General features: G+C 50.8%; 1 protein-coding gene and 1 long non-coding RNA gene across 2 annotated transcripts in view; one reads left to right on the top strand and one right to left on the bottom strand.

Annotated features, from left to right (window-relative positions):
* Window positions 1–17,063, bottom strand: part of Hpcal1 (hippocalcin like 1) — a 110,468-nt gene extending 93,405 nt beyond the window's left edge. The window contains exon 1 of the mRNA XM_052745834.1: window positions 16,863–17,063. The gene's annotated coding sequence lies outside the window, so the exon portion shown is untranslated. The remainder of the gene's footprint in view (window positions 1–16,862) is intronic.
* Window positions 17,064–19,010: 1,947 nt separating this feature from the next.
* On the top strand, window positions 19,011–22,497 carry LOC128115303 (uncharacterized). Its single transcript, XR_008220121.1, has 2 exons — window positions 19,011–20,072; window positions 21,770–22,497. It is a non-coding gene; the product is annotated as an uncharacterized LOC128115303 (long non-coding RNA).
* The last annotated feature ends 1,798 nt before the right edge of the window (window positions 22,498–24,295 follow it).

Genomic DNA, 24,295 nt, shown 5'->3' with positions numbered 1-24,295 from the left:
ATAGATCCTGGCTGGAGGAGGGGGTCGTAGCGAGATGGTCCCATGGGTAAAACCTAACAACCCGAGTTCAAGCCCAAGAACCCACACTGTGGAAGGAGGGAACCCCCTGCAGGTCCTCCGGCTTCTACGCGCACACAGTGGCACACACATGCACTCATATGCATATGCACAGACGCACAGGAAATAAACAAAAAAGATATGGAGAGACCCAGAAGGGGCGTCCCTCGGGTAGGCATGGACTGTCGAGTATGCAAAGTAACCCTAAGCAAGCAGACAGATAATACGCGGGAGACGCCTATGAATCACAACAGACCCCACCAAACCTGCTGGATCATCCTGGCCAAGCATGTACTCGCTCTCCCCACAGCAACAGGGAAAGAGTTTCCACCCACAGGTCAGCAGGTGGCCAAGAGCCTATCATCTTCATAAGCCTGTGGCTATGATGGCTTGGACCAAGTACCCCAAAGGCCCATATACTTGTCTTGGTTAGGTTTCCATTGCTATGGTTACACACCCGATCAAAGCTACTTGGGGAGGGCCCATCGTCAAGAGAACCCAAGGCAGGAACTGGAGGCAGGAACCAAAGCAAGGTGGTACTGCTTTATTATACAATCCAGGACCACTTGTCCAGGGAGGCCTCACCCCAAAGCCTGGGCTCTCCCACATCAATCATTAATCAAGAAAATGTCCCCACCCACAGACTTGCTTATAGGCCAATCTTAAAAAAAAATCAAAGACGACCAGCATTTCATTGTGTAGCCCTGAAACTTATGTGGAGATTAGGCTGGCCTCCAACTCACAGAGATCTGCCTGTCTCTGCCTCCTAAGTGCTGGGATCAAAAGCGTGTGCCACCACACCAGGCCTACAGGCCACTCTTATAGATGCATTTTCTCTGTTAAGATTCCCTCTTCCCAGCTATGTACAGGTTTGTATACAACCAGGACAACCTACTCCATGCCAACTTGACACACAGATACATCACTGTAACTACAACCTTTCTTTCCCATTTGTCCCCAAGATCATCTACTAATACAGCAATCTAAAAACAGCATAACTTTAAGAGTCTCATAGCCTTTAAATTTTCAATACTTTAAAATTCAGTCTCCTCAAAACACCCAAAGTCTCTCAACTGAGAGTTCCTGTAAAATAATAAGTTCAATAATTTCTTACTCCAAGAGGGAAAAACCAGGGCACAGTTACATTGAAATCAAAGCAAAACCAAAGTGTGAGAAATGTTCCCTCTCTGGGACTCACGCATGATGGTCTAGGCTTTCGCAGTTCCACGTCTTTGGCTCTGGCAACCACAGAACACGGATCTCACCCCACAGGCTCAGGCTGGGTCCACTCTACTCTGCCAACCACAGAACATGGATCTCACCTCACAGGCTCAGGCTGGGTCCCCTCTACACCCGCTGCTGTCTTTCGATGGTCATCTCATGGCAATGGCATCTCCAAAAGGCTGGGGTCTCAGGTGCCACTGGGCTGCGCCTTCACCAACAGGCTCTCTTCAGGGACTCTGACCCCGCCACATGGCACCAGCTTCCCTCTGTGATCTCCTCAATCCTGGGGCTTCTAACACAACTGAGGCTGCGCCTGCTCCAATAGCCTCCCCTGGCCTCTCCCAGTGCCAAGCCTCAGCTGTTCTCTATGACCCTCTCATGCCTTCAAAACCAGTACCACCTGGAACACTCTTAAACAAGCATGAGGCGCAGCCTTGGTCCATCTGAACGACAGTTTCTACATGCTGACCCCGAGGAAACACTTTCCAGAAGATTTCTCCTTAATGATGCTGGTCTCTTCTTAACCACGGCTGATTCTTCAGCCCCAGCTGACCAGTATTGATTGTCTCAGTAAATCAGAGGTTTTCACTTGAGTGGTTCTGGTCTCTTGTTAATCACAGCCAATCCTTCAGCCCCAGCTGACCAGAACCATAGACTCTTAACCCAAAACATGACTTATACAGCCCTGATCATCTTTACTTCCCTCCAAAACTACATGAGCCACACCTCCATTATCCACATCGCTCTCAGCATTTCTATCTTCCAAGCTCCCAGAGAACAGTCCATTAAGATTTGAGCACCCAATGGCCTTTCAGACCCAAACCCTCCCCCAAACACACGGTCAGGTTGGTCACGGCAATACCCCGCTAGCTTGGTACCCATCTCCGTCTTAATTAGGGTTTCTATGGCTGCGATAAAACACCATGACATAAAGCAACTTGAGGAGAAAAGAGTTCATTTCATCTTAGACCTCTAAGATCACGCTCCATCACTGAGGGAAGTCAAGGCAGGAACCTAGAGGCAGGAACTGAAGCAGAAGCCATGGAGGAACACTGTTTACTGGCTTGCTCATCATGGTTTGCTCACCTTGCTTCCTGCCCACTGTAGGACACGCCCTCCCGTGCCGATCATTAATTGAAAAAAGGCACCCACAGACATGCATACAGGCTAATCTGATGGAGGCGTTTTCTCAGTTAAGATTCCCTCTTTCCAGCCTTGTCTAGGTTTGGGTAGGGTTGGCAAAACCCAATCAGGACAATAATGAAAGCTTTGATGAACTCCTCTGTGATGGTATTGTGTTCCCCAAAATATTGTGCATCCTAATAAACTTATCTGGGGTCAGAGACAGAACAGCCACAATATTAAACATAAAGGATAGGCAGTGGTAGCACACGCCTTTAATCCTAGCATTCCAGAGGCAGAAATCCATGTGTTCAAGGATATAGCCAAGCATGGTGACTCACGCCTTTAATCCTAGAAAGGGAGCCTTTAATCCCAGGGAGTGGTGGTAGAAAGCAGAAAGGTATATAAGGCGTGAGGACCAGAAACTAGAAGCATTTGGCTGGTTAAGCTTCAGGCTTTTGAGCAGCAGTTCAGCTGAGAGCCATTGGGATGAGGACACAGAAGCATCCAGTCTGAGGAAACAGGACCAGCTGAGAAGTTGGCCAGGTGAGGTTAGCTGTGGCTTGTTCTGGTTCTCTGATCTTCCAGCTTCACCCCAATACCTGGCTCCAGGTTTGTCTTATTAATAAGAACTTTGTAAGATTCCTGCTACACTCCTCGAGAGGTGGGGCCTACTGAAAGGAAGTTAGGTCATCAAGGGCATGCCCTAGAAAGGAACTATGGGACCCTGCCACCTTCCTCTCCCTTTGTTTCCCATCAACCACACTTCCTATGCTACCAAGTGAGCAGTCACACAAACCTCCGAAATAGTGAACTCGAATAAACCTCTCTACCGCTACATTTTTTATATTACATGTACTTATTCTTATTGCCTGGAGAGGTCAAGAGAACAGCTTTTGGAAGTGGGTTCTCTCCTGCCACCACGCAAGCCCCGGGGTGGAACTCAAGTTGTCCAAGGTTGGCAGCAAGTATCCTTACCAGCTAGACCATCTGCTGGCCCCTCTCTACCTTCCAAGATTTTTTTGTTTGTTTGTTTGGAGACAGGCTGTCACCACGTAGCCCTGGTTGTCCTAACACTCAGTATGTAGACCAGGACAGCCTTGAACTCCCAGAGATCCACACCGTCTCTGCCTCCCAAGTGCTGGGTTTAAAGGTGTGTGCCACCACGCCTGGCCTTTTAAGTGTGTTCTCTCAGGTATCCAGTGACAGAGCACTGAGAACAGAGAGAGACTATGTCCATAACAGAAACTCAGCAGCCCAGCTCCAATGGTGTCCTGGGCCCTGGGTCAAGGCTGGGCACACAGCCCATAATGGTTGAACTCATTTGCTGACTTCTACAGGGAACTCATCCTTCTTGCTAAACAAGCTTTCTCGCTTTAGTAAACGGTTTCAAAGGTTTGCTGTTGTGTTCAATAGATGGTCTCAATACATTTAAGTGTTTCTGGCAGGGGAAGGGGGGGTGGCTATCAATAATTAAGCAGGAGAGAGAGTCGAAAGCAAATGACATCAGAAATCATGCTGTGAGTAAAATAAACAGCTCACTTCTGCGTAGAGAAAGTTAATGCACATACATTCCTAAGGTGGGACTGATTCTATTTCTAGGATGACTTGGGGTACCCAGGAAACCAGAGTGACATACCTGGTCTCCATAGTAACATACCTGTCTTCAGTGATGGGTGGGCAAGCGGACTTCCTGCCTCGGTGCTGAAATTGCCAGAGGACTCAGCATCAGGAAGAGCAGCTTCTGAACACCAGAGCCCTGTTCTTTTATCGTTTGGTTTCCTTACAATGAAGGTCTTGGAGTTATATACCAGACGCAATGGAATTTTGCTGACAACTGCAATTTTCTTTCTCCACATCGTGAATACAGAGACTAGGCCATAAAACTGTGCTTTGAAACACATCTAGTCTAAGAAACAGTAAGCAACCACTGAGCTGATAGTACAGGCAGCCCCAGGTTTCCCACATGCCACAACGATGCCACTTGTCCGGAAGCAGCCCAGCTTCCGACACCTCTCTCCCTCATTCCCCTAAAATTAATCTTTCTACCAGCGCATTTCTCTTACGGCTGCCTCATGTTCTTAACTTTCCATTGCTGATTCAATAGCCTGACTCTGGCAGACTGAACTGCTGAAAAACATCAGGGAATAACGGCTTTTGGAGGGATGCCACCAAAAGTCCGGCCTGACCCTAGCCAAGGTTGAGGTGGCCCCACTCTCAGCCAGCACCACCCCGAAGCATCTGAGTCAAATGAGAACACGAAGGATTCTCACCGGGCAGATGCCGGCAAGTCCCACCTCCAGGTCATGAGGAAATGGCTGGACAGGGACACCAAAGGTTACTCTAAACAGAAACTGGACACATCAGATAGACAGATGGACAGACAGACAGGAGATGGTGTCTGAAGAAGTAAGGGCAATGAAAATGCTCACTGGCCCCAGGGATTCAAAATACCCCAAGTAAGGGCTGTCAAGGTGGCTCAGCAGAAAAAGGTGTCTGCTGCCAAGTCCAACGACCCGAGTTTGATGCCTTGAAGCCACATGGTGGGAGGGAAGAGCCGGCCCTGGCAAGGTGTCTTCTGACCTCCAAAAATGCATGTGTATGCACGCGCAAGTGCACACAAACACACACGCACACACAATAATAATGTTTTTATTTTTGTTTTAATTAATACTCTGTGTGAAGGCATCAGGAGCTGGAAGCCTTCTTCAGATCAAGAGACAAGCAAATGCCCGGGTCCAAACAAACAAAGCAGGAGCGCCCTGTGGATCGGGAGCAAACTGCCCTCGGCCGCAGTGACGAGGCGGATTTCTCGGAGGACTCTGGACGCTTCTCCTTATATCCAGCTAATGCGTTTTACTCCATATTGAGTTTAGATTGAGTTAGCAAATCCTAATGGCGTATCTATGATACATTTCCATTAATTCACACGCTCACAAGTATGGAAGTCCTGGGTTCCAGACAGTCTGGGGATAAGGAGGAAGTCGGGTAAACAAATTAGAGAGCGTATGCTAGGGATGGGATAAGCAGGGACACTTGTGTCCGGGTTCCTTTAAAAGCCAACCAACCTTCCTTCCTTCATCCCTTTTCCTTTCTTTTTTTTTTTATTGTTGTTGGTGATTTTTTTTGTTTGTTTTTGTGTGGGGGTGTTGTTTGTTTGTTTGTTTTTGTTTTTAGATAAGGCTCAGTTTGTCTTCAAACTCACTGTCACTGAGACTGGCCTTGAACTACTGACCCTCCTCTGCCTCTGTTTCCTAAGAGATGAAAGTACATGCATGGGTCACAACATCTGGTACCTGTCTTTCTTCCGTTCTTCCTCTTCCTCTTCCTCTCTCTCTCTCTCTCTCCTTTTCCTTTTTTTAGATTTATTTATTTATTTGTTTTATGTGAATGAGTATTTACCTGCATGCATGCCTCTGCCCATGGCGGTCAGAAGAGGGCATGGGACCCTCTGGAACTGAAGTTACACATGGTTGGGGGCCACCATGTGGGCATGTGGGTGCTGGGAACAGACCTCAAGTCAGTGCTCTTAACCACTGAGCCATCTCTCCAGCCTGTTTTTCTTACTAATCACAAAAGTCATAGACGCCTATTGGAAAACTTAGAATGCACAGAAACACAAAAGATCAGGGAGGAGGAGAGATCACTCAGCTCCCAGGCATACTCAACGCCTGTTCTCAGTTTAGCCCTGCTCCTTCCCATGGGCGTCCTCTGACGTTTCCCTCTCAAACGTAAGTAAGATGAAGCTGTCCGTATAATTGTATATTTTGGTTCCCAACCCCATACTTAGAAAATGCTTAAACCTCCAGAGTTCAACCCCAGGAACCAGCTCCTACTATCCGACTGTGCTAATTTTAAAAGAATTCTTAGGAGTTCTCTCACAAGACCAATTTGAAGCAAAATCTGGTCAGAGTTTTACATCACTAAACATACTCTGGTCTGAAAAATAAGATGATTACTTGTGCTATGCAATACTTCATAAAGCTGACGTCCCCCTGGTTTACAATTAATCAAAATAAGAAGCACAGCCTCCTCCCAGTCAGTCTCTTAGCTCATCAGCATAGACCCTCCCAAGTACGAAAACCCATCATTAAAGTGAGGAAGACTGCGCCCTCACCAGTGGCTTTCCTTGCTAGAGCACCCTGTGGGAACAGTGCACAGCTTCTAGATAAGACATGGAGCCCAGAGCCCTGAGCTTACCTGCAAACCTCTGCTGGCCTCCCACTGTGGGCAAGGCCACCTCCTTCCCAGGAGCCCTGCCTTGTCCTCCCGCATGACAGGGAGTAAAGAACCAAGGCTGAATGGTGGCACCAGGCGATGAAAGCCCCAGAGCTCAGCCCTCCAGATTCAACACCCCCCCACTTCAGCTTCTGTCTTGTCTGCACCCCACTCTTGGGTCCCTCCTAATATCACGTTCTGCAATGCTGCCTCTCAATACGGCAGTTGCTAAGGTGTCTGCGTTTTCTAAGAGGTTCTTCATTAATCTTTTTCTTTCTTTTTTTTTTGCAGTCAGTCTAGCTACATAAATTTTCTCAGTATGTTCTTCGTTGGATATGTCTTATCACACAAGTTTACATTTTTTTAAACCATTTTTTTTTTCCTGAACTGTGAAGCTGACAGAGGACTTGGATGTTATCCAGCCAGAAACCCCATTTGACAAGCAAGGAGGCTGAAACCTAGAGAGTAAGGCTTCCTATGCCAAGTCAAAGCCAGACGCGGGCAGGAGAGGGGTCAACCCAGCAACCCAGAAAGTCCCCATGGCTTCCCGACCACTGCATCCCTGTTTTAACCAGTGTCCAGAACGCGCACACACCAATCAGCGGCATGCACAGTAAGTGCACGGGTGCGTTGGCCTGGCCACACAAGCCTGCAGAGCGAGCCCCTCAGGCAAGCTGTGGCGATTGTAAATAATTCAGAGCAATCACCATCCTATAGTTGAGCAAATGGGGGTTGTGCCAGCACACATCTGGGCATCCATTGTGCTCCTGGCTCTACGCCAGTAAGGAAGTGTCAAGTAGGAGAAATCTACAGGGTTCCAGCTAACCAGAGGCCCACTGCCTGGGAACTGGTGGGCAAAGGCGGCCCAAGCAGTACAGCTGAGCCCTCGGGAGGAACAGAGAGAACACCACAGTCCGATAACACTGGTCTGAAAGAATGGATGGGATTTTTTTTTTCCCCAGAAGCTTCTACATCAGTAATTCTCCCGGAGCCGGTTTCAGAATCATCCTCCACCGCCATCCATTCAAGTTTTCTAGGCCGACAATCATCCTGCGCAAGGTCCCCTCCTAACTACAATCCATAACCCCGGGGCCATCACATCACAAGGTGTGAACACGGCCCAAAGGCCGAATCAAGGCTGAGACTGGGTGATGGTGGTGCCGACAACCACGATAGGGGTGGTGGTGGTGGTGGTGGTGATGATGGTGACCATAGCGGTGATAACGGTGATGACTGTGGCGATGGCCATGATGATAACGGTTTTTACAATGATGGCAAAAGGTGGTGGTAACAGCTACCAGCAGTGATAGTAGGTGGTGATGATGTTGAGGATGCAGACCCTGGGGACATGGTTTTCCTAGAGAGACAGTAACTTCCCCAAGACAAGCTATGGGAGGGAGCTACTTGGAGTGGGTGGCTGTTGGTGCCAGGCCCTGAAGCAACACCCCTAGTGAGGCAGCAGGGAGCTGCTAGGGACCTGCCCCTTGGGCATGGCCGCCAGGGACCCTGAAGACCTGGGATGCACGTATGTGAGTTCTCTCCTCTTCCCTACCTTGTGGTCTTGGATGCTGGTACGGATCAAGGCAGAGCTCACCTGAGATCGGCGTCCGACCCTGCCCCACCCCTCCAGGATTCCGTGACCAACTCCTTTATTCTGGATGTGAGGTTAGCCCCCGAGTAAACTCCTTTGACCGTCAAATAGACTCTGTGGATATATCCCATTAGCTACTGGCTACAGGGAACCCCTTATATTGCGGGGTCCCCCAGCTAAGAGACCCTGAGTTCCTCACCTGTGCTTTATTTTGTCTGGCCCATTCTTAGTAACATCCCCAAACTACAAGTTCTCACCTGACAGTGGGGTCAGGGGATCATCAGGCCACACTATTTTAGATTCAGCATTAGGAACAGATGATAGTGAGCGGGGCCATCCTTCATCCATGCCTCCAGGATGAAGGCAGTGGCATCCTCCAGGAGAGACCAGAGTCCTGACATGGGTGTCTCCCAGACAAGCTTGTTTCTTAACTTCACTAACTGAAGAGGCCAAGGTAGCAGCCACAGGTCACATGCCACGCCTGGAAGCCACGGCTGGACCACTGTCCAGGCTGTGCCGCCAAGCACAGGACCCACGCAGACATTGTGGGAGGGTTGGACATCCCTTCACAGCTACATTTGGGCAAGGGTTGTGTGGAAAAGCCCTGCCTGGACCCCAGGCTGTGCTGAACCATCTCTCCAGCCCCTGGACAGCATCTATTAACATCCCCCTCACAGTAAACAGGGAAAAACAAACAAAAACAAAAACAAAAAAACAAAGCAACCCTGCATGGTGCTGGAAATGATTGATTTTTAAGAGGTTCTCAGCTCCCTCCAAAAATGGATTACAGGGAAGCAAAAGGAAAGGGAGGGGTGACAGGGAGGGGTGAGGACTGCCACTGGTTCCGCTTCCAGGAAGCGCCCTCTGCAGAGAGAAAGCGGAGCGCTGGGCATTCCCTCTCCGGAAGAGGAACACGGTAGCATTCATGAGCACACTGCTCTGGGGCTGACTGCGAACACTCCCAATAATCCTCCTCGACCTGAAAACACACCAGCACCCCAATGCAGCGCACGCTTCCCAAGCACTCCCCGGTCATGCATTGATCATGAAAAGCAACCTGCAGAGCAATCTGGGGGAGCCCCCAAAGCTAGGGTCCCTGTTGGTGCAAGAGGAAACCCGAGAAGAGGTGCTCAGAAGCCCTGAGCCCAAGAAGACCCCCAAATGGTAGTCTTCCAAACTCCGAACCCAGACCCTTCCTGGCTCCCTTCCAGTAGCCTTCACACACATGCCGGTCAGTCCCTTCAACCTGAATTAGGAAAGGGATATCTCATGGCACAGAGGTGCTGTCAGCCAAGGAGGCTTAGCCAGTGACAGTGGCCACAGACTTGCCACCTCTCCTGAAGGTCCAGGTGGGCCCAGAACCCTCCTAGACAATATACCAGAGAGCATGCACCATGGCTGGGCCACAGGTCCCTGTCTTCTCCCAAGCTATTTTACAAATGGAAGGACACAAGACATCCTCATTGTCTACCATGAGAATTAATTCTATCACTGGGAGAGAAGCAACCTGGGACCTGACGGCATGTCTGGAGGCCCGAGATCTGAGCACTGGCCGCATGGGGTGCGGTGCCACTGAGTGCCTCTGCTGGGGCACCCCGTCAAATGGGGTACCTTCCTCCACACCCACAAGTGCCATGAGAGCACACCTTCTGCAATGTGCAAAGCATCGATACACACTTTGACGCTCGACCACGCCCCCCACCCAAGGGATGCCCACCCTCACCACCCAATTCCCCAGAGAACTCTCTGCGTGTCCATAATCCAGCTACTTCCGCCAGCTGGACCAGACACGGAGGCAAACGAAGACACACTGTGTCCCACTCTTGCCCTGGAAGCTGCTACCACGGCTCAGGAAGTGATAACAAGTCTTGTACAAGGAAAACGGAACGTCTACCCAGGCCAGGACACACCAGGCACACAGCGCCCACCATAGCAGAGCAGAAGGCCTGGCTTAGCTCTTGGTTCTCCAGCTTCCAGTGCACAGAGAGTCTTAGGCTCTTTATTTTGCTCCGGGCCTCCTCAGCTTTCATCTCTAAAGGTCAAGTTTGATGGCATTTGCTTCCCACGTTTTTCACGAAATAAGATGTCGCATAGCAAGGCCCCCACATCACCTGAAGCGCATATACCCCGGACCCCAAATTCCAATGCTCTGCTGGGTACTTGCTCTACCGGATACTGAGTAGTTAGATAAGAAAACTATGATGGGGGCAACTGTAGTCAGTCCGGCTCACACCCTCTGAGAATATCTTGGGTACCGGGACTATGCTAGGTATAGGCCAGGGAGACCAATCAGAGAGCCCAGTTCCCGCGGTCAACCTGGAGGAAAAAAGTCAATTCTACCTGGAAGACTCTAGAGCGACTCCAAGGAAGAGATCCCTTGAATCAAACCTAGGAAGGGGAAGGAGGGAGGAAAGGTAAGACGTGAGAATCTGATCACGAGTGGCTGCGTGGGCTGGGCCAGGAAGCGACTGCCCATGAGGATGAGGGATCATTCGGAAAAGATTCAGGAAGCCTTCGACAGATGATGGTAATGGTTACATAACAGTAAATAGATAGAAAAATCGTTGAACTGTACACTTGAAGTGGACATAACTTTATCTGAGTTACAGTATATCATTACAGAGGAAGCAATCTTGTAGTTACATAATTCTGGAGGAAGAGGAGAGAGAGAGAGAGAGACAGACAGACAGACAGACAGAGAGGTTAGGAATCACCCAGCCCCTCTCCACTCCTCTCCCACTTAGAGGGCATTTCCCCTGGAAGGCCCCATTGTTCCTAGTTGGGCATGGGCTCCACTACATGGGTCCCTTGAGCTCCAAAGACTTTTTTTGTTTATTTGGGGTTTTTTGTTGTTGTTGTTTTTTCTAGACAAGGTTTCTCTGTGTCGCTTTGGAACCTGTCCTGGAACTCGCTCTGTAGACCAGGCTGGCCTCAAACTCACAGAGATCCACTCTGCCTCCCAAGTGCTGGGATTAAAGGCATGTGCCACCACTGCCCAGCAAGTTCCAAAGGCTTTTTGATGGTTTTCCTGCCCCATCCTCAGCTCAAGACCGACCCTAATTTTGCACCATCAACAGAAAAGCCCAGGTCCAGCTTTCCCAGAGCCTGACTGGAAGAGGCTCCCAGGAGGCGTGGGCAATCGCACTTACTCTGTAAGAGGACAAACCTGAGTGGGGAGGGGCAAGATGACCAGGTGTGCATCCTGTACACGGGCTGTGGTGAGAGAACCAGAAGGCACCGGACATGGAGGCGGCAGCTCGGGCTTCGGAGGGCATTCCAGAATCACTCTGAAGATTCACCATGTTCAGTGAGGACAGAAACAAGCCCTCATCCCTTCCTGAGACACAGAGCCTTCACAGATGAGGAGAGAAGGTTGTCTAGTCATATCATGAACTAGGTAGAAGATAAGGGCTCAACAGAGTTTTGGACCAGCTGGGATGGATATCATGAACCCCATATCCCATCCCAGAACACGGAACCAGGGCTGCAGCCAAGGGTTGACATAGGTGTGTGACATTCAGTTTGGGGGATCCGGCAGGTGCACACTTATACTACTCCGACTGAGAGACTCATTCCTTGGCTGAGGTAGACTCAGAGCAAGGAAGGATTTCAACGAAGACCCAAGGATTTTACTGAAGTAAAATCCATGAAGGCTTTGTAAGTGGAGACCCCCACCCCACCCCTACCCCAGGCCTGCTTCCATTTTTAATTTGATTGGCAGTACTGGGGGTGGAGCCTAGAGTCTCATGCACATCAGGCAAGTGTTCTACCACAGGGCTACAGCCCCACCCCCCTTTCTTCCCTTCTTTAGCATCATGGGAATCTTCACTACGGTGTGGTTACCAGTCTTGAGTTTTCCTAGTCAGAGACCCAGGGCTGGCTCCTGGAGGAGACTGTGGAATGGGGACAGGTAGCGCTGAATTGCCACCCCCCACCCCCAGACTCCTGGGCTGCTTGCCAACTTAGGCTGTACCTAAAACACCTCAAAGAAATAAATACAGCACCAGGAAAGCAGGACCACGAGGTTAGCAAGTGTTGGAGGTGCGCTAGGGTCATTAAGGTAAAGGAAAAGGTCTCTAAGAAGTGTAGCTTGAGTTTTCCTGCCTGGCCCACAGTCAGGACAAATCTCTCTCACCTGCCAGGCCCACAGCCACTCAGACCCAACCAAGTAAACACAGAGACTTGTATTGGTTACAAACTGTATGGCCGTGGCAGGCTTCTTGCTAATTGTTCTTACAGCTTAAATTAATCCATTTCCATTAATCTATACCTTGCCACGTGGCTCGTGGCTTACCGACATCTTCACATGCTGTTTCTCATCATGGCGGCTGGCAGTGTCTCTCTGACTCAGCCTTCCACTTCCCAGCTTTATTCTCCTCCTTGTCCCGCCTATACTTTCTGCCTAGCCAATGGCCAATCAGTGTTTTATTTATTGACTAATCAGCAACACATTTATTCCTGGACAATATTTGATAACCATTCCTTTGTATATAGTCTTGTATTAGGTTAGAACCTTCTTATTTAGACAAAAAGGGGGAGATGTAGTGGGTAGCCATTCCAGCTTTGATCTGGAAGTTCCAACCCCCATTGAGACTTCGGCAACTGTCACGCCTACAAGGCGGGGCCAAGGGAGGCGCCTGGAGACCTGAGATCTGGATGGGCGGTGCACTCACTCGGTTCGGGACCTTGGACCGTGAAGGTGGGCCAAGCAGAGCTCCAGAGAACACCGCTGGACTGCGATACACCTTCCCCAGACTCCGCGACCTACCTATCCCTTAACTTGTAAGTTACGCCATTAAATAAATCTCCTTTTAACTACGTGGAGTGGCCTTAATAATTTCACCAATAAAGAAGCGCTGGCAGTCTCCTGCCCTCAGGCTGGCAGGAGAGGGTAACCCGGGAGAGCCGGGAGAAGGGAGTGTTCAGTTAGTCACGGGTCATAAATGCTGAGGTATAAAGCTTTGCCTTGGAAATTCATTTTCACTTGAACCAACATGGCCAAGGTAGGGTTCTCTAACAGTGTGTGTGTGTGTGTGTGTGTGTGTGTGTGTGTGTGTGTGTGTGTGGTTTCTTTAGACTCACACCTTGCTCATCAGCACCTAAGAAATGTCCCACCTGTCAAACTACATTGATTGCCTGAAGTTATATACTACAGCCTGCCCCACTACGAAGTGATTTTGAACTGAATGTTGTTCTTGTACACAGAGCAAGGGGCACTAAGGGATGAGCCCCTCAGCCCACCCTGGAATCTCTCTATATAATTACATCCCCTACAGATGAAGAACCCACCTCAAAAGGAGCTAGCTACAAGAACTATGTGAGATTTACAGATACACAGCCACTCCAAAGAAGCCCCCAAAGACTGTAGGTTTGAGCAGGGAGCCCCAAAGCAGAGCACAATTAAAATCCCCAAGTGTTGGCCCTCCCTTCCCAAGCACAATGACATCAGATCCTGACAAACACCCAAATACATACATAATCCCCCTTCAAGCCTGGACCAGCAACTCATAAATTGAAAGCATTCTCCCACACCAAACAAGCGTGGCTTGGGACTTGCTGGAATGCAACAGGTCCTAATATAAACCAGATCCTAACCTAGATAAAGAGTTGCCAAATACCTTAACCTTCAATCCCAAGTAAACACTGGGGCTCCCTGGGAGGGCCTGGGATTATGGCTGGACTGTAGGTAATCCCAGGGTCCCACCATTTATAAGGGGGCAATCCAAAGTCTTAGAGGGAGTTTGAGAGGAAGACACGGAAGTCATCCTGCTGCCGAGCCAGTGTGGAGCTGTATGAGAAAGGCAGGCCTTGGGAGCCCGAGTACTGAGCTCCAAAGGCTAAGGGCTGCAGGTCCACCAGCTAACAAAAAACAAAAAACCGTCTTTCTGGGTAGGGATGGAGCTGATCTAGCAAGGGGCCCTGGACCCCTTCCTTTTCCCTCCATGGGAATTTCTAATTGTGCACAGCCTTGTGGTCAAAGAGAAGGGCTGAGCCAGAGTCTAAAACAATTCCCTCTCCCTCTCCCTCTCCCTCTCCCTCTCCCTCTCCCTCTCCCTCTCCCTCTCCCTCTCCCTCTCCCTCTCCCTCCCCTCCCCTCTCTGTTGGTCAGGAGTAAGTGTATGGCCAAAGTTTGGGCAAACCCCTGTTCCTCGGGGCTGTCCGCCTGCTCTGATCTCTCTCTCCACAAGCCAACAGCCTTGCAGACATCCATTCTCAAAGTCACGACTCCTGGCCTGTTATGACACAGTGACAGCTGTGCTCCACCTAGGAAACAGTGTAAAAGTAGGGCTCAAAGGAGCGGTCCAGGCTAGGCAGTGACATTACATCCCCAGACAGGGGAGAGGCACAGCCCCTGGGCCTTCCCATTGGCACATTAGCCAATAAAACCTCAAGAGCTCCGTAATTACAGGCGCTCTCAAAAGTGAAACAGAAATAGATCGAAGGCCAAAATACTGGTTTGCTTGAGACCAAGGGCTGGCTCTAACTAGGAAAGCAAAACCAAACAAGACAGCTTTGGGGTCTGTCTTCTGAGCTGGGAAAGCCAGACTGATTTTTAAAAATGATTATTAAATCCGATTTGGGGGAGATAAGATTCCAATCAAAAGGCCTTTTCTCTTTAGGATATAAAATCATTCGATAAGACTCAGAACAGGTGGTTTTTGTAAAGTGAGTCCCCGACATCAAATCAGGATGACGCATCAGCTTATGACATCCCTGGTTGGCCATCATCCCAAAGATCTCAGGGCTCTGAAGACAAACCCAAGGACCCAAACCAGAGGTTTCTGCTTCCATGTCTCAACGCCTGCAAGATCTGCCAGCTTCTGACAGAGCACAAATCAGGAGCAGCGAGGAGCATGCCGGACTCTGGAACACATCCCATACTAAGGCCGGTGGCAGGCATCCCCACCCCAGCCCAGTGCCCACCAGAGCTCCATTTTGAGAATCCCTGGCACCAAAAGGGTCTGTTCCTCCCTTTGCTTAAAGGCTGTTTTTAAACTGGGAAGGGTCCTGAGAAGAACAAGGCGGAGAAGAATAGCAATCCAGGGACTTGCCAGGGCCGCGGCAGCAGCCCCACGCGCCTCTCTGGCTGGCGCAGAGCAAATGCTCAGGTGCGGTTTGGGCTGAGTAAACTAAGAACAGGATGCGTATCAGGGCAGTGTAGTTTTTACCAGGTTTCAACACTATTATATATATATATATATATATATATATATATATATATATATATATATATTTCTTTTTTTTAAATCAATGGTTGGAACTGGTAGGAGGGGTACCACGCGGACCTCGGCCTCCTGCATCAGGCTGACCGCATGAAAGCAGGGGCAGGTGGGGCTTGAGGGGGGGGTGGGGCAGTGTCTAACAGGGTTTGGAGTCCTGGCCATCACCCTCCTCTGGGTGGACTCGGTAGCGGCTAGGAGAGCAGAGGGTGGCCTCCCGAATGACCAGGCCAGGAGGAAGGCTCCAGGAACCCCAGACTGCGAGTCTGCGGAGACGGCCACTTTCACATAGCGACTCGAATCCCACAAGCGACATTCCCCCCCCCCTCCCCCCAGGCACTTGTTGAACAGAAGGGCTCCCGAGTCCGTAGTCGCAGCCTTTCGGAACCCTTCACGGATGCGGGAGCTTTCCAGGCTGGCGCCGCGCACGGCGAGCTCCCACACCCCCCAAAAGGCCGCGCCACGCAGCCCCGCGAGGTGCGGGGAGGAGGCAGCGCACCCAGCCGCCTAAACTTTCTCAAATCTCCAAGCTTTCGCTGTGAAGTTAGAGCCAGGAAGGGAGGCACAAACCACAGCCGAGGAGGAAATGAGAGCGTCATCCACAATATAGGCAAAACAGATTTCTTTTTTTTTAAAAAAAGAGGAGAAGCCAGCGAAGAGCACCTACTGTGTGCAAGGCTCTGGGTCAAAAACTGCACATAGTGCGTTCTCACTCGGTCAAGACAGCTCCAGAGGGCCCGTCCCTATATGATAGAGACGCAAACTGCGACCCAAGAAAGAAGGTGGCGTGTCTGGCTCAGGTCTCAGGGCGGGTAACGGCGAGACCAGGGCTGCGTTGGTGTTTTCCCACTGTCCCAGAGCTGATCACCACCGCGCGGGTCCCATCCCTCTTCGAAGCTCACAAGCGTCCCACGTGGACCCTGTGGACTTGTCCCCCCCTCTCGGGGGGGGGGGGAGATCAATGCCCGCTGCCCACGAGGCAGGCACTGCGCCCGTCGGGTCCTGGCCGTACCATCATGTTCCTGAGCTACGCACTGCGCCGAGCGACACCAACCGGGGGCTCAGCTTGCGGGGCCAGACCGCCCACGCCCACCCCGCCACCCCCACGCTGCGCACAGCGGCTCCGTGGCTCCACACTCGCCCGGCCCTAGTCCCCACCGGCAACTGCACCCCGACACACAATTCCACACACGCAGTCTGAAAAGTGCACCATCCCACCGAGCACACCGAGTCCCCCACGAGGGCACGCCATTCTAGAGCCACGCCACCGTCCGCGGTCAGCTGCAAGTCCACCACGCAGAGAGAGAAACGGGCACCATCAGCACCGGCGCGCACACACCCGCGCACTCACACAGCCGGGGCGCAGCGAGCCGGGGCACACGCGCTCCCCTCCACGCAGCCCCGCGGCCCCGCAGTCGCCCCTTTCCTACCGGCTCCGGCACTGGACGCGGTCCGCCGGCTTCTCGAGCCCAAGTTCGGCGGCGGCTGAGGCCGGGGAAGTGACTAGGAGCGCGGGCGTCCGTGCGCCCCGCAGCCGCCGCGCCGGCCCTGCGACCTTCGCCGCTCGCAGAGACAAAAGGATCCGCCGGCTCAGGAGGGAGCGAGGTGTGGGCGACCGCCGCTCCGCAGGTCCACCACCCGCAGCCGCCGCCAGCCCGGGAAGGAAGGGACGAGAAGGCGGGACCCGGAGGCGGAGGCCGGGGCGGGGCGCACGGCGGGGGCGGACACTCAAGTTTCCTGCGGACCCGCCCCCCCCCCCCGCCGCAACCACGCCCCCAGGCTTAGCACCTCCCCGGCCGCAGCCCGGCCACGCCCCCGTCCCGTGCCACACCCACTGCTGGACCCTCGGGGCGCGACCCCTGGTTCTTATCACCCTGACCACTGGCAGATTCCCCGCTGGGTGTCAGTCCCCCCCGGGACTCCGGGGCAGGGGAGGGGCCGAGCACGGGTCCCACCTCCCTCACCCTTGGCCTCTGGCCTGCGGGTGTGGGAGAGGCCGAGAGGCGGCGCCCGGAGGGGCCGGCTTTACTCCAGCGCCCCCCGCCCCGGCAGTTCTTGGCAGGAAGTGCGGCCCTGGTGGCCAGGGAAGTGGAAAAGAGGCCTGAGTCGCCCTAGGCACCCCAGCACCGTCTGGGCCGCCTGCCAGGCCCACCTCCCTCCCTCTCCACGCCAGTCCCGTGTGCACCTATCACCCACCTTCCCGCGCCTCGTTAAAGGGAAGAGCCTGCCCTGGAGGCGGGAAGACCTGGATTCCCATAGCAGTTACTTCTCCCAACTCATCCAGCCATCTTGCCAAGAAAACCCTTAGACTCCTTCAGCCTCAGTTTCCCCACCCATAAAACGGACACTGAGGGGGGCCAGCAACCTTCTTTGGGTCTTTGCCTCCCTGGCATTCAGTGTGGTTTCGGTTTTCCCAGTGAGGAGGGGGGCTTGGTTGATGCCTCCCATGCTAGGGACAGCTGGCCTTCTGGGTGCCAGGGAGGGCGGGGCACAGTAGCTCTTCCTTCAACTCCCGGCATACCCTGGCAGATCGCACCTGCCATGCCCACCCACTGCAAACATCCCAGAAGACAGGTAACCACAGAAACAGCTTTATATGAGGAGCTGGGCGAGCCTGTTGTACAGAGACGAAACTGTCTCTCTGGCGTCTCTAGGGAAAAACTCAAATCCCTCCTTCAAATCCTCCTCCACAAAAACATGTGAGTGAACTCCTACTACACGGGAGGCTGCCAGGGGAACCGGTAGTAGAGCAGCTGGGAGGGTGGAGGGCAGCCCCAGGGCCTCCTCCAGTCCTCCCTGCTTCTGGTGCAGAATGGCAGAATTAAAGCCAGGAGACTCAAGGGAATGATGGCTGTGAGGGTAATAGGGCAGCTGTCCGGCTGACGTTAGGGGGCTAGCCTTGGTCTCTGGAGCCGTGATGACTTCCTTCTCAGTGAAGACCCTGTCCAAGGTCATTCTGTCCCTTTCTGTAGCACATGGCTGCACAGGTACGTAGGATTACAGGTAAGAGGCCCTCAGCAGCAGTGCCCCAGCCAGCGCGGGTGACTGATGCCGAGCGGAGTTCAGAGATCCAGTCGGCCAAGGCAGGTTTGCTTTGTACCGTGATCCCTTATTCACTCCGAGGTTGTGCCCTTGAGCCTGGAAGAGGGAGGCCCTACTCAGACATTCAGAAACCCAGGAGCTTCTGTCTCGTGAAGCCAGCAGACCCTCAGGCTACCACTGGTTCTCAACATCCATTAAGGGAGAGCCAAGAGAGCAGCCGTGGTACTGCAGAGAGGTCTTTTAGGAGCAGGCCTGGAAGTTGTCTGGCCGAGTAGTCTCTGTCCACACTCATGGTCCAGAATTAGTCATATGGACCTGCTTAGTTGTGAGGGGGCTCTGGGAGTTATGGCTTTCTTGGATGGAGAGGGAGAGGGAGAGGGAGAGAGAGAGAGGAGAGAGAGAGAGAGACAGAGAGAGAGAGAGAAAGAGAGAGAGAGAGAGAGAGAGAGAGAGAGAGAGAGAGAATAAATGTACTTTTTAAATTAAATAAAAGCTAACTTATATAGTACTTTAAGAAACTTGAGTGTAGTCGGGCAGTGGTGGTGGTGGTGGCACACACCTTTGATCCCAGCACCCAGGAGACAGAGGCAGGCAGCTCTCTGTGAGTTCGAGGCCAGCCTGGTCTGGTTTACAAAGCAAGTTCCAGGACAGCCAGGGCTGTTACACAGAAAAACCCTGTCTCAAAACAAAAAAAAAGAAAGAAAGAAAGAAAGAAAAGAAAAGAAACTTGAGTGTACTGTGTGCAGTGGTACCCACCTTTAATCCCAGCACTTGGCCAGTCTAGTCAGAACCTATCACCCCTCCTTGGTCTTGAGGCTATGGTTCCAGAACCCTGCTCATGGCTTTAGGGAGGTCTCACCGCTGCCTCTTTGAGACCCCTCTATCCTACCTTGGATGCTGAGGCATCAGGACAGAGGGAGCCAGACTTTCAGGCTCTCAAGAAGATATACCTCATGAGGTGACTGGGAGACATAAATAATACCTCTGCATCTTCTTATCCACCATCCCCCCACCCTATGTGGACAGGCCTGGAACATTCTCTGTAGTCACCCCAACTGAGCCCCGATCCAGAATCCAGGGTTCCAGCATCCCTTTATTTTATTTTTTACATCTGTTTGTGTATGTCTATGTGCGTATACATACACGGACCATGACACCTATGTGGAGGTCAGAAGGCAGCTTGTGGAGGAGTCGGTTCTTTCACATCACCATGTGGGTTTCCGGATTTTAACTCAAATCATCAGTTTTGGCAGAAAAGCTCCTTTACCGGCTGTGACATCTTGCCCCCCCTCCCCCAGCCCTTAATTCCTAAATGTGGATGTTAATGATTTTAAACAGTTGATGTACGCACAGGGCCTACAGCATAGTAGGTGTTCAGGAAATGATAGGTACATTTCTCTCATCTTTTTTTTCCTGCTCCTTCATCCATCAGAGCTGACCACACAGCACATATATAGAAAAGCAACATGTCAGTCCGGAGGCCCTGGGCTGGTCCCAGCTGCACCATGTTCGGTCAGTGTCGCAGGACAAGACTGCCTCCGGCTCTGAGCGTCTCTCAGCAGGGTCCTCCACCATCCGCTAGGCTGAATGGGAGGCAGGTAGGTTCAGTCACACTAAGGAGTGGGAAATGGCTTTATAAACGGAAGTGCCCTTGAGCCACTGCCGATGTTGATCTTGGAGGACTCACTCCGCAGGCACCAAGTCTGTGCTCCTGCGGATTTACACAGCTGGACGGAGGGAGAGCCCACAGTCCGTCAGGTTCCGCACACACAGATCAGAAGCCCCAGCCTGAGGCTTGGCACTGTACACTGATGTCTTCTCCTTGTCTGAAAAATGAGAGCTAGCCCAGGTCCTGTGTGCCTGCAGGTCCCTCAGGAAGACGTTAAACTCCAAAGTCAAATACAAACCATGGTCCTGACCGCTGTTCCAAACCAGTGTAAACTGGAAAGGACTGCCTGCCTTTCCAGATTTGCTCAGTGTCGTCTCTATTCTGGGAAATTGAGCTACTGGTACCCCGAGACCTTGGTGCATACCTCTCACAGGGATCAGGGGTTTTTCATTTTGGGTTTTTTCTTTCTTTTGTAGAGATGATTTTATGTGTGTGGGTGTTTTGCCTGCATACATGTCTGTGCACATGTGCATGCCAGGTGCTCCTTGGAGGCCAGAAGAGCATGTCAGATCCCTAGGAATTGGAGGCAGAGACAGTTGTGAGCTACTATGTAGGTACTGGGAATCAAACCTTGGCCTTCTGCAGGAGTAGCCAGTGCTCTTAACCACTGAGCCATCTTTCCAGCAAGCACCCCCACCTCCTGTCTTTTTTTGAGAGAAGATCTCACCGGGGAGGCTTGGAACTCTCTATATGGGCCAGGCTGGCCTCAAACTCACGGAGATCTGCCTGCCTCTGCCTCCTGAGTGCTGGTGTTATAGGTGTGCGCCACCACACAGCAGTGAGCCAGGGACTGATCCAGCCAGCACTGCGTCTCCACGGCAGGCAGTATCCCTCCACAGTTTCTACTTCAAGCTCCCACGGGGGTTCCTGCCATGACTTCCCTCAGTGGTGGACTGTAACGTGGAAGTGTAGCTAAATAAGCCCTTGGCATCCCTAAGCTGCCTTTGGTCAGAATATTTTATCACAGCAACAGAGAAAGCAAACTAAAACACGTGGGTTCTAGGGATGTGAATTCAGGTCCGCACGCTTGTCTGGTAATTGCATTACACACTGCGCCATCTCCCCGGCATCTGAAATCAATTTTAATGGTGCATTTTACTTAATCCTGTGCGTACGTGAAAAATCAATGTGAAAATCGTGAACGAGGTATTTTTTATTCTCTTTCCGTATTAACTCTGCAATTGAGCGTGTTTGGATTGACTACAGCCCCACTGCTCAATCGATAACCGTATGGGTTTGTGGTTGTCCCGGTGGACACCAAGACAGTGCAGGCGCAATGCAATGAATTCCAGGCTGTAGCACCCAGCAGAACCACTGGAGAGCCTGTTAGGATGCCGACTGCTGGGCCACAGGGGCCCAGAGATTTTAGTGAAGCAAGCCCAGGGCACTGCCTGAGAAAGTGCATTTCTGACCAGTGTCTGGAGCAGCGGTTCTCCACCTTCCTACCACGGCAACCCTTTATACAGTTCCTCATGGGTGGTGACGCCCCACCCCCCCACCCCAAACCATATAATTATTTCCCTTCCTACTTCGTAACTGTAATTTTGCCACTGTTATGAATTGTAATGTAAGTATCTGATAAGCAGGATATCTGATATGTGACTGCTGTGGGGTCGTGACTCACAGGTTGAGAACCTCTGCTCTGGTTGATGCTGATGCTGCAGGCCCAGGGAGTGTGCTTGAAGAACCCGTTGCCCCATATCCCTCCAAGGCGAGCGGTAAATGTGCTTTTCAGTTTCCATCTGGAAGAAAGACCAGCGTCATCACTACAAAGCTACAGTAATCAAGACAGTGTGGTCGTGGTGTCAGAACTGCCATCTGGATGGACAGAATAAAACCGAGAGTCCAGAAATAAACCCTCACACATCGTCAAGTGACTTCTGTCAAGACTATCAAGATAATTAAATGGGAGAAAGAGTAGTGTGTTCAACAAATGCTGTTGGGACACTTGGAAGACCAGACTCCATATGTGCATATCGTGGCCTGACGGCATTCCCTTCTAATTCCAGCACTCAGGAGGAGAAGCAGGGGTACCAGAAGTTCAAGGTCATCCTCAGCTAACACAGCAAGTTCTAGGCAAGCCTGGGCTACATGAGACCTGTCTCAAAATTAAATCCAGCAAACAAACCAACAAATAGAAAAAGAATAAATTTAGGTCCCGACCTCATATCCTCTACAAAAAGTAACTAAAACTGGATGAACTGGCTATAAAACTCTCAGAAAAAAATCTAAGTGTTCATGACTTATTGAAGAATGATTTCTTTTTATGTAAAGGATCAAGAAGCAAAGGAAAAGAAACTTTGACACCATGGCACATCTGAACAAATAAATTAGAGGCTCAAGGAGAAGCTGGACTCATTTGTTTCAGTCTTTGTTCTTTGGGGGCCCTCCACCCAGCTCCCTAATAAATACACAGAGGCTTCTTCTTACCTGTGAATGCCCTGCCTTAGCTTGGCTTGTTTCTAGCCAGCTTTCCTAACATAAATTATTCTGTCTAATTTTGCCTCTGGGTTTTTACCTTTCTCTGTTCTATATACCTTTCTTTCCTTCTTGCTCCATGGCTGGTTGTGTGGCTAAGTGGTTGTCTCCTTGTGTTCTCCTCCCCTTCTTTACTCGATCCTCTAGCCTAGATTCCTCCTCTTATTTATTCTCTCTGCCTGGCAGCCCCGCCTATCCCTCTCCTGCTTAGCTATTGGCCGTTCAGCTCTTTATTAGACCAATCAGGTGTTTTGGGCAGGCACAGTCACACAGCTTCACAGAGTTAAACAGATACAACATGAAAGAAGGCAACACATCTTTGCATCATTAAACAAATGTTCCACAGCATAAACAAATGTAACACATCTTAATATTCCACAACACTCAGTATCACACATTGTGGTCCCACACCCAGGAGGTAGAGACAAGAACCAAAAGTTCAAGGTCATCCCTGGCTACATAAGGAGTTTGAGGCCAGCCTGGACTACAGGAGACTTGTCTCAAAAGAAAACTAAACATAAGCAATTAATAATAATAATAATAATAATAATAATAATAATAATAATAATAGAATTTAAATTTTTAAAGATATATTTATTTGTTTGTTTGTTTATTTATTTATTATGTATATAGTGTTGTACCTACATACCAGATCTCATTATAGGTGGTTGTGAGCCACCATGTGGTTGCTGGGAATTGAACTCAGGACCTCTGGGAGAGCAGCTAGTGCTCTTAACCTCTAAGCCATCTCTCCAGGCCCTAGAATTCAAAATTTTAAAACTTCCAAGAATATAAAGGTGAATACTCTGTACCTCCCAATATGGCTAGAACCATAAAGATAAGGACCTGGGCTCTAAAGACCAGAAGTCATTGCCAACCAGAATGCAACTCAGGGTCAGTTGTGAGGAACAGTTTGACAGTTCAAAAAATTAAGCATACAGGTCACAATTTGACCCAGCAGGTCCATGGTGTATGGGACAGGGTTCTCTAATGCAGTGGTTCTCAACCTTTCTAAGGCTGCGACCCCTTACTACAGTTCCTCATGTTGTGGTGACCCCCCCAACCTAAAATTATTTTCAATGCTACTTCATAACTGTAATTTTTTTTTTTTTTTTTGGTTTTTCGAGACAGGGTTTCTCTGTGTAGCTTTGCGCCTTTCCTGGAACTCACTTGGTAGCCCAGGCTGGCCTCGAACTCACAGAGATCCACCTGGCTCTGCCTCCCGAGTGCTGGGATTAAAGGCGTGCGCCACCACCGCCCGGCTTCATAACTGTAATTTTAACTAATGTTATGAATCATAATGTAAATATTTTTTGGAGATAGAGGTTTACCAGGGGGGGTCACGACACACAGGTTGAGAACTGCTGCTCTAGAGGACCAGCCATAAAAGAATGTGTGTACAATCCAAAAGAGAATTCAGTAAAAAAAAAAGCCACCCAAGTCTATCTGCTAATGGATGTGTTAACAAAGTGTTGTCTACAGAGAAAGGGTCATCAATTGACAAAGAAAAGCAGCCATGGGGTGCTGTTGCATGCTGGGAGATGTTGAACCTTGAAACCATCGTGCCAAGTGAAAGCAGCCGGATACAAAGGGCCAGGCACTGTACAGTCCATCTCTGCATAAAGCCCAGTAAAGACAACCCGCAGACGCTAACAGGAGATTCCTGTTTGCAGG

Source organism: Peromyscus californicus, unplaced genomic scaffold (genome assembly GCF_007827085.1).
Source record: "Peromyscus californicus insignis strain IS unplaced genomic scaffold, ASM782708v3 Scaffold_1__1_contigs__length_55948999, whole genome shotgun sequence".
NCBI lineage: Eukaryota > Metazoa > Chordata > Mammalia > Rodentia > Cricetidae > Peromyscus > Peromyscus californicus.
The sequence above is the reverse complement of the archived record's forward strand: the minus strand, read 5'-3'. Positions and strand labels throughout refer to the sequence as shown.